Source organism: Montipora capricornis, chromosome 4 (assembly GCF_036669925.1).
Source record: "Montipora capricornis isolate CH-2021 chromosome 4, ASM3666992v2, whole genome shotgun sequence".
In the NCBI taxonomy this organism is placed as follows: Eukaryota; Metazoa; Cnidaria; class Anthozoa; order Scleractinia; family Acroporidae; genus Montipora; species Montipora capricornis.
In genome coordinates this window covers 37,381,551-37,396,550 of record NC_090886.1, presented here as the reverse complement: position 1 = coordinate 37,396,550, position 15,000 = coordinate 37,381,551, and the positions used below count along the sequence as shown (strand labels likewise).

Sequence of the window (15,000 nt, the reverse complement as noted above, 5' to 3'; positions counted from 1 at the left end):
AAAAGGCTAAGAGCAAATTATTTCGCCGAAAGGCTTCTGAAGTCGTGAAGAAGCCGAAGGAAACTAGCCGCGAAAATTGAAGAACTCGAGCGGGCCAGCGAAGAATACAAATCATTTTTGGATTGCAGGAGCACCTCACGCTAACGGAAAATGCCGCCGAAAGGGCAAATTTGTGTCTCGAAATCATTGAAATTTAAAATTTAAAAAAGAGGCTGGTAGTGAATATGCGCCCTCGCACCGATTTGAGTCAGCCAGCGGTCATGGTGCACCCCCTCGCGTGCCAGTGAAAGTGAGAGGCGTGCACGTGTCATGGATCTACAAGTTGAACAAGCAAGGAGAGAAGCTCAACGCCGACTGGAAGAGGGGCGCAAGCGAGCCGAAAATCTCGAACAGGAAAGGCAATTACAGGAACACCGACGCATAAGAGAACTCGAATACGAAGCCGAAAAATTGCATTAAAAGATCAGCTTGACATCCGTACTGAAGCTAAAGGGGACCCAGAAGGTATTGAGAGTCGTTTGCGAGATTTTGAAGATGCCGAGGAGGAAACTGTTTACCGTGACATTAAACCCCAAATATCGGAAAATGTAGAAAATCGTGAAAACGCAGATGTCGCTTTACCTCTGCAAAATGTGAAGTTGCCGTCTCCGATTAAATCGTCCACTTTGTGCAAGCAGACTCCCCAAATCGATCAAGCTTATTGTGACACGGAAGAACGCCTCAATGTTTCGTGGATCAAAGTGCTCCCGGCTAAGCAGCGTATGACAACTGGAGAAACGAACTTACAGTCAACACCAGGGTTCGTGTCCCAGTTCAACAACGTCACATGACCTAACACGTGACAACTGTCAGGACCTACATAATGTAACGCAACTCGAAATGTCACTAACATCTTTTCCCCTCCCGAATGCCAGGGGATCTGAAATACTTTACTTTAGATCATAGTTCTCCGAAGTGTTCTTATTACACATTAATCCTCGGTCTCCCGAATCTCCAGTTGAGAGAGTCTGGTTATTGGTCGCTTAAGGGTCTTGCCATTAACCCGTACGTTCACCACTCGCACAAGGCCGTCAGGGCCAGGGTACGTCTGCTCAATGCGCCCAACATTCCACAGTCGCCTCACAGTTCCAGGATCAATAACAATGACAACATCTGCAAATTGTGGTTACGGAAGTACCATTTCTGTCTTGATCAAATCTGCGGTAAGTATTCTTTCATTCATCGGTTCCACACATGCCGAATGAGCTCTTGTAGTCTTCTCCAGCGCTTTCTGGGATTAAATGGATGGGTGTCAATGCTCTCCGGTACAAAATCACCACCTGTCTGCCCGATCAGAAAGTGATTTGGAGTCAAGACACGGTCGTCGTTAGGGTCATCACTCACAGCTGTTAAAGAGACTTTCTACCCCAATGAAGATTGTCTCCAACTCCTCATCATTAACTTGTGCTTCACCAAGTACAGCAAAAGTAGCTCGTTTTGCTGACTTGATCATAGATTCAAATACTCCACCAAAATGTGGCGCTGCAGGTGGGTTCCATTTCCAACTCACCCCTTTATTGGAGGTCATCCGTTGTATCTTTTCGTGGTCTGTAGCAGAGACTAGGTCTCGCAGTTCCCACGATGCGCTTACAAAGTTCGTTCCATTGTCACTTAACATTTGCCGCGGCCATCCTCTCCGAGCAGTCATTCTAACAAAGGCGTTAAGAAATGCATCAGTGTCTAATGACGACGCCATCTCTAAGTGGCAACAATGGGTCTTCAAACAGAGAAATAAACACAAATAACACTTAGCTCGCACTCTCCCACGTCCTTGCTAGGTTAAGAAAGGTCCTCCAAAGTCTACGGCACAGCTCTCGAAAGGTCTGGAGGATTGCTGCAGTCTAATCTTCGGTAACGGCGCCATTTGCTGGCTTGCTGGCTTTGATCGAAGTCGTCTTGCACATTCAAAGCATTCTCTCATGACTCTTTTCACTTGTTCACGAACAAGGACCACTAACTATGTTTCCCGTACATGATTAATCGTATAGGTAAGCCCCTTCTGATGACCCTCTAATTCATGGTAGTACTTAACGATCAGTCCTGTGACATGATTCCTCTTCTTAGGCAGTATGATTGGACACTTTACATCATATGGGAGATCGTTTCGCATGTCGTAGTCTGGTGTTGCACCTCATAATGCCATTAACTGATACTGGATTAAACGGTGCCAAAGTACTTCCTCTTAGGATTTCCTTATTCCTTCTCAATGCCTCTATCTCTGCTGTATACACTTTAGACTGAACCTCCCGAATGATAAATTCCTCAGCGTTTTGAATCTCCAATGGCTTCAGTTCACCCTTCTCTCTTTGCTCAGCTGATTTTCTACAATTCTCTGTAAAGCGGCGCACCCACGCTGACACACGAACCAACCAACTTCCAGTTCTCCTTTTGTTTTGACTCGATACGATTTCGAGAATCTTGAGGGGCCCAATCGCCACACCTCGTCGACTCTAGCCGCTCCTTCACCTTCTTCAATTATTTGGTAACTGATAGCAATCTTTTGTCCCTGTTTCTTTTGTTCCTTTAAGTTCAAGGTTCTCTGTTGACGTTGGCTTGTCAAACTTGCCCTCTGGCCAGTCTTGTTTTGACTTCTTAAAAAATTCGGGCCCATTCCACCATAAGTCAGTGTGTGCTCTTCTACTGTCACGCCTCTTGTTCCAAGGTCGGCGGGGTTTACATCCGTAGGAACATAGCGCCACTGATTAGAAGCAGAGAAGTCATGAATTTCTCCAACACGATGGGCTATGAACGGTTTATACTCTCTACTCTGACCTTGGATCCAGTACCCCACATTTATACTGTCCACCGAATAGGTCACTCCTTTTGTAGATATCTTAAGTGCAGAGCAAACTTGTCTTGTTAATCGTAATCCGATGAGTGCACCCAAGAGTTCTAATCTGGGGATGCTCACTGCTTTCAATGGTGCAAGCCTTGACTTCGACATAATCAATCGAGTAGTGATATTGCCATCCTCGTACACATGACGTGCGTAAACTATAGCTGTATATGCGTTCTCTGACGCGTCACTGAATGTATGAATGCTCAGTTCTTCCACCTCAGGACTTGGGTTTTTCAAACACTTTGGGATATTTACAAGTTCAAGATCCTCCAATTCTCGAAACCATTTTGTCCATTCTCGCTGATGAGGTGTCGGCAACAGTTCATCCCAATCTCGTGCCTCCAGCCATGCCTTTTGTATCAACAACTTGGACCTGATTACATACGGTGATAAGAAACCTATTGGGTCGTAAACTGATGGTGTTCGCCTTAAAACATTCCTCTTGGTGAATTCAACTTCATCTAACTGTAACTAGTGTCTAAAGAAAAATTCGGCAGCTGTGGCGGCCCACAGAACACCCAGGGTCTTGGTTATTGGCAATTCTCTCTTCTCCAGGTCTATCGCGGAAGCCCTATCTTCTTCCGCAACGTCAGCAATTACCTCCGGTTCATTCGAGATCCATTTACGGACATGAAACCCAGCCAAGTCCCCTAGCTCGCTAAGCTGCTTTCTTGTTTCCTTCGCATTCCACTGTAGGTGCGAATGGCATCAGATCATCCATGTAACAGTGTTCCAAAACTGCATTAGCTCCCAGTGGGTAAGTCTCTTTGTGACGGTCTGGCATGATGTTGCTAAGCGAACTGCACACAAATTGGGCAGTAACACCCTTAGCCTGCGTAGCAAGCGTTTCAGTGGGGTTTCCGCGTAAAGTTCGATGTTTTGGCTTCGCGAAAATTGGGGCAAGGGCAAAAAAGAAAGAGGGGGGAGGGGGAGAGGAGGAATTAACTTGCAAGCGTCTCTCCCCATGTTTCAGAATGACAGGAACAGTACGCAAGGCAATACTCCTCTGTGCATGTTCTTGCACTGTTTCATACGTACTGGACTTGTTTTCCACTGCCATGGGTGTGTCAGCCTTCCCCTCCATAGACCCAGAAGCTACTTTCTCCTCATGAAGTAACCGATGGTGTCTGTCCTTACATCCGTCAATTCCACACACTCCAACTACATGAGTCACCAAGTTGCCCTTTCCCCAAGCAACGGTAACACAGTCCAAATTTCTTCGCCGTCTCCCACTTCTTTCTATATTTCCTCCCTTGAACATGTCACATTTCCAAATTGAGTGTTTTTGGTTGCACACTTTACAGGGACGATCAATTTTCTCTTCTGTGGTCCCGAAGTAAGACTTAGTTGAGCTCTTTCCTCGTACACTTACAACATTGGACAAACCATGCTTAATTTCTAATGCTTGTACCTGGTACTCAGCTTCCTCAGCAACCCAGCCACGCAGCCCTTCAAGAGACTCCACGCTTCCCTTTTCTTTAATCCATCGGTAGTACTGGCTAAGTAGAGCGTGAGGAAGCTTTTCCAGCACAATTGCATACAGTGTTCCTTCTTTTAAAGAAACCACAGTCCTCTCCACTATGTCGGCAAATCTTTCTACCTCTCTTGGATTATCAGCGTTTACTGGCCTCATCTTACGTAGCTCATTGATATGGGCTTGAACCTGTCTCCGCCATACTTTCGATTCAACCTTGCCTTAGCCGCTTCGTACGCATGATCCGAGTAACCAAGCCCTTTCACCGTTTCGGCCGCCTCTCCTTCTAAACAACTTTCGAGCCGCAACATTTTAAACTGAGCTGACAAATTTGTTTCATCCACACAACTGGAAAAAGCTGCCGACTGATATTCTTTCTTGTCGCCCGAAATCTTTGGGATGAGCTGTTTGTTGGCATCGACCACGTGACCATCTTTGCCATGTGCGCCCTCAAATGTGCCGATCGAGTAACGTGTTATTTCCTTGAGTTCGCTTTCCTTGCTGTTACTTTTCGATAAGAAAAGCCGAGCTTCCTTTGTCTCGTTGTCCACAGGATCTATCATTTTATCCGCTTCATTACCTGTTAAAGCTGCCAGCGATGCATGCTTATTTTCTCCGTACAAGGTTTGAATCGAGTCCAACAGCTCCAACAGTTCATCCCGTCGCGTCGCGATGTCCTGTGGCTTTTCCGTGACATTTTCCTTGTTTGGTGTTTTCGTCGATAATTCCGTCGCTAATTCGTTCAGAAGCTTCGTAATACTTGTCTTGAGGGTTCTTTTTGCCTTCTTTAACTCTTCTATTGTTCCATCCATAATTCCTCCAGTTTAGTTCTCGATATAATTCCTGCCAAATGTTCCCATGTTCTAACGAGTCCCTTAAAAGTTCCACAATACTGGTTCCGATTACAGTCGAATCGTTACACTGATGCGAATATCCGGCTCCCGAAGGACCAAAATGTAGTTTCTATTCCTAGACTGCAAGCTTTTAACGAAACAAAACTATTTCGACAAATTTCGACAAGTCTCGAGCCAAGATTTATAATTGTCCGAGTTCAACAACATCACATGACCTAAACACGTGATAATTGTCAGGGCCTACATAACATAACGCAACTCGAAATGTCACTAACATCGGTTATTGGCTAATTTGTTAATAAGACGTCAATTAGCGTGTGTCAGGTGGGCGTTTTTCAAAAAAGGGGGTCTTCTTGCAAGCGTTCCCTCAGTCTCTTGCCCCAACTTTCGCGCGGCCAGTTTCCGGAAAATCGTTTCGAAACTCTTCTGTCCAACAGGAACGCTCGCTACGCAAGCTACCTGAAGCGTGAAAAAGGTATCCCTGTAGGGATCCCTCGGGGCTGAAAAGGTTAAGAATACACTCGTGAAGATCATTCTGTTCTGATTCGACAAGAGCAGTAAATTATAATTTCCAAGTTGTATTATGTGCTGTCTCAACAAAGTTACTATAGTAAATAAGGGCACGCGACAAAGACGGGCCGAAAACAACATATAAGTGACCGAGAGGAATTTTTCTACTTTTAATACCAGCGACGTGCAAGATTTACAAAAAACAGTACTCAAGCTGGATTAAAAGTCTTTCATAGCTGAAGGGAAGTTTTTGTAAGTCCTTCCTTTAGAATTGATCTAGTAATTTCTGTTGAATTTATAACAAGACGCTTTTTTAAAGCGTTTACTCGGAATACCAAGTGGCGCAGAAGTAGGGATTTTGATCGAGGTAGTTTTTGTCACTACTGCGCATGGCGCGTAGTCACTATTGCCATCGTGTTAGTTTTTCCGAAAATGAGTATGTAACAATAGAATACACTTCGGAGCCAATCCGCATACGAAGAGTACCAAAGTTCGGACTCTGCAAACAGTACGATGAATTGCCGATAGTTCGTGAGGACGAACGAAATGTTCGGGCCCCGTGTTCGCAGATGATGATCTGTGAAGAATACGGTTCCGAGGTGACTGCAAGGCTGCTGCCTAAGAAAATTTTAAAGGGGCCCTCAGAGCTAAACGCTGAGAGCTTAGGAGCCCAACATATGAAGTGAAAGGTGTTGCTGTGAAAAATTAAGGCGCCCAGAGCTATTCTTTGGGAGCCCCAGGCTACCGGGCTCCTGTTAGGCAACAGCCTTGGGTGAGGCTTTAATTCTTACAACAGTTACTTTAACGTAGCTTTCGTATTTTGTTCTATCCGACCAATTGAGCCCGTTTACGCGTTTAATAAAGCCGCCGTTTTCGAGATAAACAAAGCTTTGCGGTAACACGTAATTGTCAAACTATAGATGGTTTCACAGTGAGAAATTAGCAAGGTCATCTGAATTGTCATCTATGTAGGAGGTTGAAGATACCCGAAAAATAAATCTTTTTCCAAGTTTCCAGTTCCATGACGTCTTTCGTTTCGAAAATACAGTATTTCGAATTTCCTAATTGTCACCTTACGTAGCTTATCATGGTGACACCATGATACCAAGCTACAGTGGAACCCCGTTAATACGGTCATCAACGGGCCCAAAAAAATTGGCCGTATTAAAGGGGTGGCCGTATTACCGGGGGTAGGGTGAAATTCATGACTAAAGGGCCTTAATGGCAAATATCGCATTTGCACTTCCAGAAAAACTTTTCTCTTTAATAAACAACAGGAATGTACGTACAGTAATTGTATAAAATACTTGGAACTTCGCACAGTAGGTAAAACGCTTAAAATTGTTAAGTGTATTGTACGTTGTGAGCCTAAAATCAAAACAAGAACAGGCCCAGCTTACTATGCTTGTAAAAAACGGAAGCCGCCGTAATTACCTAACCGAAAGACTTAAGTATCAATCGTGTTTTTGAAGAAAGCACAAAGACTTAATCCCTTCGCGATTTGCCTTACTGGATTTTACAGTAGTGTCAAGATCATGTTTGTAATGAAAACAGGGAGGAGTGTTGCTGACAGTACTTTGTAAAGTAAATCGGTTGTTCGATTACAGCGGTAACTAACGAAGGCCAATGAAATTAACATGTCACAGGCGTTTGGCGAGAGTGGCCGCGTTACCGGGATGAAATTATAGAGGACTTTACTGTCTGGGATTTAAAATTGTGGCCGTTGGCCGTATTAACGGGTGACGGCATTAACGAGGGTTTTCTATAAGAGAATGTATGGCCGTTAGGCGGGCTTCCACTGTATTTGATTGAAAAAAAATAAAAAACATCTATCCCTCTTAATCTAAGCAGTTTGAGCCTTTCAAGTACTTGTACATTAGGAGATGTGTTCATACATTTCATCTCATGAGCGAAAAGTAAGCGCTTTCAAGGCAAAGTAAAGTCCACTTTGATCCACCTACACAAGTAAAAGTTGTGTGATTTCAACGCTTCGACAAAGAGCTCAGAAACGATGTACCCCACAGATCTGAGAATTGGAGGTGGTGTCTAAATTTGTTTCCCGCAACATTCCAAGTTGTTGGCCTTTTTCATCGAACGTTTCGAATTTATTTTTTTGTTGCGTGACAGTGAAAATGACCTATCGCACGTAAATTTTTCAATGGTCGAAAAACTGTCGATATGGAAGCTGTGGTGAATCAATTCCCACAATTCAGCCACCCCTGTTCACATGACAGAATATTCTACTTCTTTTCCCCTTGCACATCTCTGGAGTAGTCACATGCGCCTCTCGAGCGCCTATGTTTTAATTTGCCAAGTACGAAACAAAACAAGTAAATGCTTCTGCAGCCATTTGCTCATTTACAACAACGCAGATAATGTACCGGTGAAAGTCGCTTAATGTTTACAATTGCAAATAAATTCAACAGGTGACATAGCGATAGGAGTAGTATGTCTTGGAACTGGTTGTTGGAATGAAAATTAAATGGGCGTTATGTCTATCTTTGCGGGATCTGTAGTATGTAGCGTGATATCAGATAAACTGGTTTCAATTGTAATTAATATGGGTAAGTGAAAAACGGTATTCATCTGCCACGATCTGCGAAGGTTCCAAAGTAAAAGTGTTGTGAATAACGCGGCCGGTGACCTCCAGCTCTAGGTAACTAACATGAAGATCAAGAAACTAACAATAAAAAGAAAAAATAGACATTGGTGGATGATGTTCGTACAAAGAACAGCTGAGGCAGAAAGACTAAGAAATCTCGGCCATTTATAAAATACCGCTGCTGGAAGTTCTGTACTGGCGATTTAGTCATGTTGTCAACTGGCAGGATTATAGTAAATATCTTATTCATAACATTTCAAGACGGCTGAATCCAGCATATTCACGTTTAGCTGCATTGCATTGCGTCAAACGAAATTAACGAGTCACGCTGAAGCCCCAAAGTAGAACCCATCATTTAGTTGCTCCACTCCACGTTATAAATTCCGATTTTCATCTAATTCTGTCAGACGTGAGGCTGTCTCAAGTCTCTCGCTATACGAAATCTACTCCTTCGCGTTTGTGTTGTTGCAGTTGTTTTGTCACAGAGGGAGGTCAAATGTATTGCTCGGAGGGGTGTAGTACATTGCTTTTAGCCAATGAAATCACCGCCTCCTAATTCTATTATCCATTTGCTGCACAAAAAACTAAATTCCTCCCAGAATATAACTCGGATACCTTTCAGGTATTCCGAGTAATAATCAAAGTGCCACTGTCGTTACTCGTGGATATGAAAGTTACCGCGATTGTTTAAAATTGGCAGGCTAAAGTTTTCTTTATGCATTAGCATTGATAGTTGGATAATTGTGTAACAGCACGGTGGTCTCTTATGCGACTAGATACCCAAAATAATGCATGTATGTGAGGTAATCCCCTTTGCTGTAATTCAACCCTGTGAAATAAGTATACCATTTCTCCAATAGGTATAAGATTACTCCTTAACACATCCTCTATAAAGAGCTGTACCATGTGTTCAAAGTTCGTTGCACAGATGACAGGGTAATTTTGAATAAGAGTTAACTGAATATAGTGTAATGTGAAGTGCTAGAATTCTATCCCATATGAACCATGTGAGCGTAATCTTGCACTTCACATTACACTCTATTCAGTTAACTCTGTTTAAAATATAAAGTGCTACCCGGCCAACGTTTGTATAAACGTAACCTTTAGTTAATTTTGAATAAGGTTTGATTTTTGTTGCCAGGTCATATTGTTAATTTCATCAGGTTTAGCAAGTAGGGCAGATCCATTCAGTAATATTAACACTTTTTCTGCTAGTTATACATTCCTTCAACAAACCTTGCAAATATTTATCACTATATTTGATACTATTACACTTAGAAACAGATGATCTGAACCATAACTGATCACAGCAAGTGCATACGTATTCAAGGCCATGTGTTATCTTATCACGAAAAAGACTGAATCACTTTTGACATGGAATGTCTAATAGAGTCTTGACCTTGACAAATTTCAGTTTGATTTAACCTTGAGCTCTGCATAGCTTTCCTTAAATGGTTTTATGCTTTTCTGTTTAGGTCTCTGATATGTTCTGGATTGCTTTCTTTTCCTATTCCCTTGCTGCTTCAATATTTTCAGATCTTTTTTGGTGTTTTGCATTGTTTTTCTTTTCCCTGAAGTCTTTATTTTGTCTCTTCTGTTTGATAGATTCTCTCATATAAGCTCTTTTTGCCACTGCTTTGTAGAAATTATTACTGACACTCACATCATTTTTGGCCATGATTTATTAATTGATTATTACCTCTGAATAATTGTTGACATTGGTAACAGTGCTGATTTCATAACCTGAAATACTGTCAGTATAATAATCTAACTGAAGTGCTGAAACATAGTGTCTTCCATCTAGATGTCCAATGTTCACAGTAGTTCCCTGTTGTCCGCTTTTTGGACTGATAACAGTTACTGATGCCCACCACTTAATGGATTCATTTATACGTATAGTAACATTTAATACATTGCAAACTGCTTGCACAATAAGTGCATCACACCATGTATGTTGCCGTGACAACAAACGCACAATTGCTCAGTAATGGGTCCAACAAATTTTTGACGGTTGTTTCTGATGGATTCAACTCTCAGCAGCATGCACATTCATGTGATAGGAAGGATCATTGTATAACTGGTGGGCAACAGAAGAAAAGAAGCGCGAACCATCTGAGGTACATTCTACTGCCTTCAATCCTTTTTGAGCTAATCGAGCCTGCAAAAGTGCTATAGAAGGATTTCTCAGTATTGTATGTGCTGTATGTCTACTCGTTCCATGAGCAACAGGGCCTGGGTTCGATTCAATGTCTCCTGATATCAATGGCTTTTCTCTTGATAGACAATAATTTTCATTTTGTTGGTTCAATTTTGTCGAATGCGTAGTAGCAGATTGATCTTGAATACAAAATAGAACTGACAAATCTTTTTTGTGTTTAGCAGTCCTGCGGATAATAAGATAAAAATGACGATTAGAATCTCCTACTGTCGAAGATTATTACGTCTGAGTTGCGGTCTAGGTATAGAGATATAACATTTTCCAAAGCAAGAGATAAACACTTTTTCAACTCAGACGAGCTCGGTACGTCCTTATTTAAATAATGCACCATACACTCTGTAATTACCTTGTCTTTCTGAAACAAGCTCGACGTTTTCTTGTAAGGAATTAATCCTGGAAGGTTCTCTGTCCCGGGGAGCATGTACTGCCTCAGCCCTTGCTCTATCGCAGGAGATTGGTACGGATTTCTCATCAGTTTTCGTTACATAATCAGTGATTAAGTCTTTCGACAGTTCTTCATTATGGTCCACCACACAAGTACTAGTGTCTGGAAGCATGGATTGCTTGGTTGCCTCACTGTTTCTTATGTCACGGATGTTGTTTAAGTTGTATTCATGTGGCTTTGATGACTCATAGCTTGCAAAACTTCGTGATAGCTTTGATAAACATTGGTATACTTTGATAGCTTCGATGTTACTCTCCAAATGGCAGTCACCTTCCAAATGGAATTTATTTATCCCCCGTGAGCTTAGGGGATGAACAGGCACTGTCTTCTCACCATGTGTCTGTCGATTCCGTGTCTACACGTATCAAAGTCTTCGCGTTGGTCAGTGAAACGCGATGCACAATTAATTGCACCAATCTGTACTTGGATTCCCTCTGACGAAGGGCTAACGCTCGAAACGTCAGCTTTTAGAATCTCTGTACGGTGGCCAATTTACATTATCAACTCCGTTGATAAAACCAAATTTTTGTATACTACTTCCCCACCGACGCAGCACCACAGTTTCTTTAGAAACTAACCCTTCTGTTCAGAATATTTTGTTTCACCTTCGAAGAAAGCCATTTCTTTAATTCTTCCGTTTCTTGCTTCTAAATACAGCGGAAGGTGCTCAAACAAGCGACATACAGCAATGGCGGCGCACAACCTCGCGAACAGGAAGTCACAGCTTTCTAAGCTGTGTTGTGATTATCCATCCTGATTGGCTTATTAGATCGATCTTCCGGTTACGCAGAAGTGAACATTTGGATAAAGAATCACCAGAACTCGTGGATATATCCACGAGTAAAAAATCATTTTATCTTCTCTCTCAATTCCTAATTAATAGTTACGCTTCCTATTTTGAGAACGTTTACCTTGGATAGTTATAGCGGTTACTATGCATAAGAGGTTTTATGTTGAATAACAATGACAAAACTTGAATATCTTTCGTAAAAAGACAAATTTGTTTGGCTTTTTTCGCTTATATTGCCGTCGTAGATCTTGTGCCATAGTCTCCTAAAATCGTAGAGGAATATAATTAATCTTTTGAGTGACTTTTCATCACTGCAGCTTTTGAGACCATCGGCTGCTTCAAAGACACCTCCAATTGAGCCATTCAAAAAGTGGAAGGAAGAGATTCTATTCTCGATGGATCGTTATGGTACTCGAAAGAACCCCATTGCAAAGTGGGCAGTGGCTGCAATGCGAAAAGGATACAAGATGTTTGCAGTTCAGGATGGACGATGGTGCACATTGTATCAGACCTTTGACAAGTACAGCAGATCTGCAGCCTGTGGGTTTGACGGTGAAGGCGAACGATGGGCAAACCACGTCTACCTAACTAGCAGCTAATCAATGGTGTTATGCAACAACACTTGTAACTGATTGCCAAATAAATAAAAACCTCTTCTGCGAACGGGTTGTTTTTTAACAACTTTTTTTGCTTTCGCTGCTATGGGACTAGCTAACGTTTCCTCACAATTAAACTTTTTTAAATCATTGTCACTGACGAATCATTTATGGTGTGGATCATGACAATTCTCTTTTTCCTGCTGAGTTAAAATACTTTTGATTTGTGGGTATTAGGACTGCCATGTTTTTGTGTTTCTATTTTGCCTTTAAATTGACGAGGCCGCTAATGAAAGACAAATTCAGTCGATTTTCAGAATTGCTAAATCGAACCTTATGTTGGCCAATTTCTCTTTGAGCCCTTTTGTCATCTTATGAGAAATGGTTCCCTTATCTCATGACCAGAATTTACTTGTACCTTCCCATAATGCATTCCGCTTTGGCGGGTTATTTACATAAAAAAACAATCGAAGTTACTTACTCTTGAAACTTAATTTTTATTTGTCAGTCCCTTGATGTCTTATTCACTTATCCATTCCACCATAATGGGGTTTCTCTGGGATGTTTTAATCTCTTCCCTTGCAGCTAGGAGTTCCAGATGGTGAGTGTATTTTTTACTGCCCAAATTTCATTAAATGAAAGATGCATATCAGTGGCAACTCTTGTTTAGCGAGCAAAATGTTCATTACAGAAGGAGACCGACATGCAGTACTGCGTGAATAAAGAACTAAAATATAAAGGTCAATCAAGCTTTTCCGCACTCGGATAAAAACACGAAACTGTGGTCCATTTCTCGAAAGTCCTGATAACTTTTTGAGCTCAAAAAGCCATTTGTGAAACTGCCATCCGCCTGTATTAAAGAGTTGGTCTTTCAGTATGTTTTTAAGATAGCTAAAATCCAAATGATTGACCTTCTTAAGGTTCAAAGGGAATGGTGATACCGAAAAAGTCTCGGGACTTTCGAGATACGGGTCTCCGAACCCGAATGAGAATGGAACAATGACCCCTAACAAAATCGGGGAAAGTCACAGCTTACGAGCCAGAAGGCTTATTAGGGCGGCGCTTATCTCCGGTTTCCGTAGCATGAAGCGACTAGGAGTATTTATACTCCCCCCTGGATGGGATGCTAGTCCATCGTAGGGTTACCCCCAGCATTTCGCCGGTACCCATTTAAACACCTGGGTGGAGAGAGGCACCGTGAGAGTAAAGTGTCTTGCCCAAGAACACAACACAATTTCCCCAGTCAGGATCTGTCACGTAATTATTATTATTATTTTTTTGTCACGAGTTTGTAGATAGTTTTAGCCACTCGTCTTGTTCGTTAGTGTGAGTGTTAACTATCTATTGTACGATTCCCTAGTGTATTATGTATTATCTGATTTAGTGTTATAGAACTTCTTTTAAGTGTTGTAATAGACCCTTTGCATAAATGGCAATGTACATCCTAAGCCTCACATTCATGTGAAAAATCCTTTGTCTAGAAACATAAGTACGAGGCTAAGAATGTACAAGGTATTGTTATTTAAATTTAAGCACCATATACGCAAAGGGTCTATGTAGTCATCTAAAAAAACCATGTTTTGTCGTAATTTGAATAAATTAGTTTAACTATATATGGATGTAAAAAGTCGTGGGCGTGGGTTGGTTGTTGAAGTGGTGCAAGGTTTGTTGACAAGAGGGAAGACCAATTTTAGAAGAAAGTGGAGGGCAGAAACGCTCAATCAGTCACTGCTGAAAGTCTTTAGCAGACCCCAGCCGTACATCAAGACAAAACCCCTTTGTCTACGGTGGAGGAACGAGCGAGGAGAATATTACTGTACCGCTCTTTAGGGAAAAGGAAAACGGAAAAGCTGAGCGCCGGAGTTGACAAAAGAGGAACAGGAAAAATAAAGTTCGAGAAAGATGGAAGGCGCCGGAGAGCAGAAGCAGAAGCGGACCGAGAAGCAATTGGTTTAAAGCTGCATTGCTGGCTGAGATTTGTTGGTTTGTGGGTTAGTCGGTTTGTTGGTTTGTTGGTTAGTAGCGTTTTAGAGTGAAAGCGATGAACTGAATTGAACTGTTTAATATTGTAAATATTCAAAGTAAAGTATTTAGTTTATTTTAATTAGTGTTGTCTTTTAAATATATATAAAGCATAAAGAAAATCTAAGTAAGATTAGTTAATTTAGAGATAGTCACTGTACTAACAGTTATACTTGTTGTTAACTTATATCTTTTATCAAAAGTCGTACGCGTTTTCTTAAAATTCATACTGTGTTGCGGGTTTGTGCGAAGGGGTTTGAAGTGCGTTGTCTTACACTTAGTTTTATCCTGTTCGCTCCTCGCAATCTTGCGAGACCCAGGGGATCGCGAACTATCACAGGACCCCAACCCGGACCACTCGATTCGGAGTCGTGCGCACTAACCATGAGGCCACCGCGCTTCCCACAATGACCCCTAATGGTTGTTTCAAAATTGCGGAACGTCAGGGCCCGGTTGTTCGAAAGCCGATTAACTTAATTCAGGATTAGTGTAAACTTTTGTTTAATTTTTTTTAACTTTTTGGTAAAAGTTTCTTTTGTTAATTTTTTTTTTCAAGATTAACTTCTTGTAATGTAAAGTTTTGCCGAAAATCAGCGTTAAACAGCATTTGG

General features: G+C 41.8%; 2 protein-coding genes and 1 pseudogene across 4 annotated transcripts in view; 2 read left to right on the top strand and 1 right to left on the bottom strand.

Moving 5' to 3' along the window:
• Positions 1-12,370, top strand: part of LOC138046646 (uncharacterized) — a 203,584-nt pseudogene extending 191,214 nt beyond the window's left edge.
• LOC138046899 (lysophosphatidic acid receptor 1-A-like) overlaps positions 1-15,000 on the top strand; it is a 390,671-nt gene that overhangs the window by 303,753 nt on the left and 71,918 nt on the right. The window lies entirely within an intron of this gene.
• Positions 1-15,000, bottom strand: part of LOC138046896 (histamine H2 receptor-like) — a 128,520-nt gene that overhangs the window by 63,526 nt on the left and 49,994 nt on the right. The gene's annotated exons all lie outside the window — the stretch shown is intronic.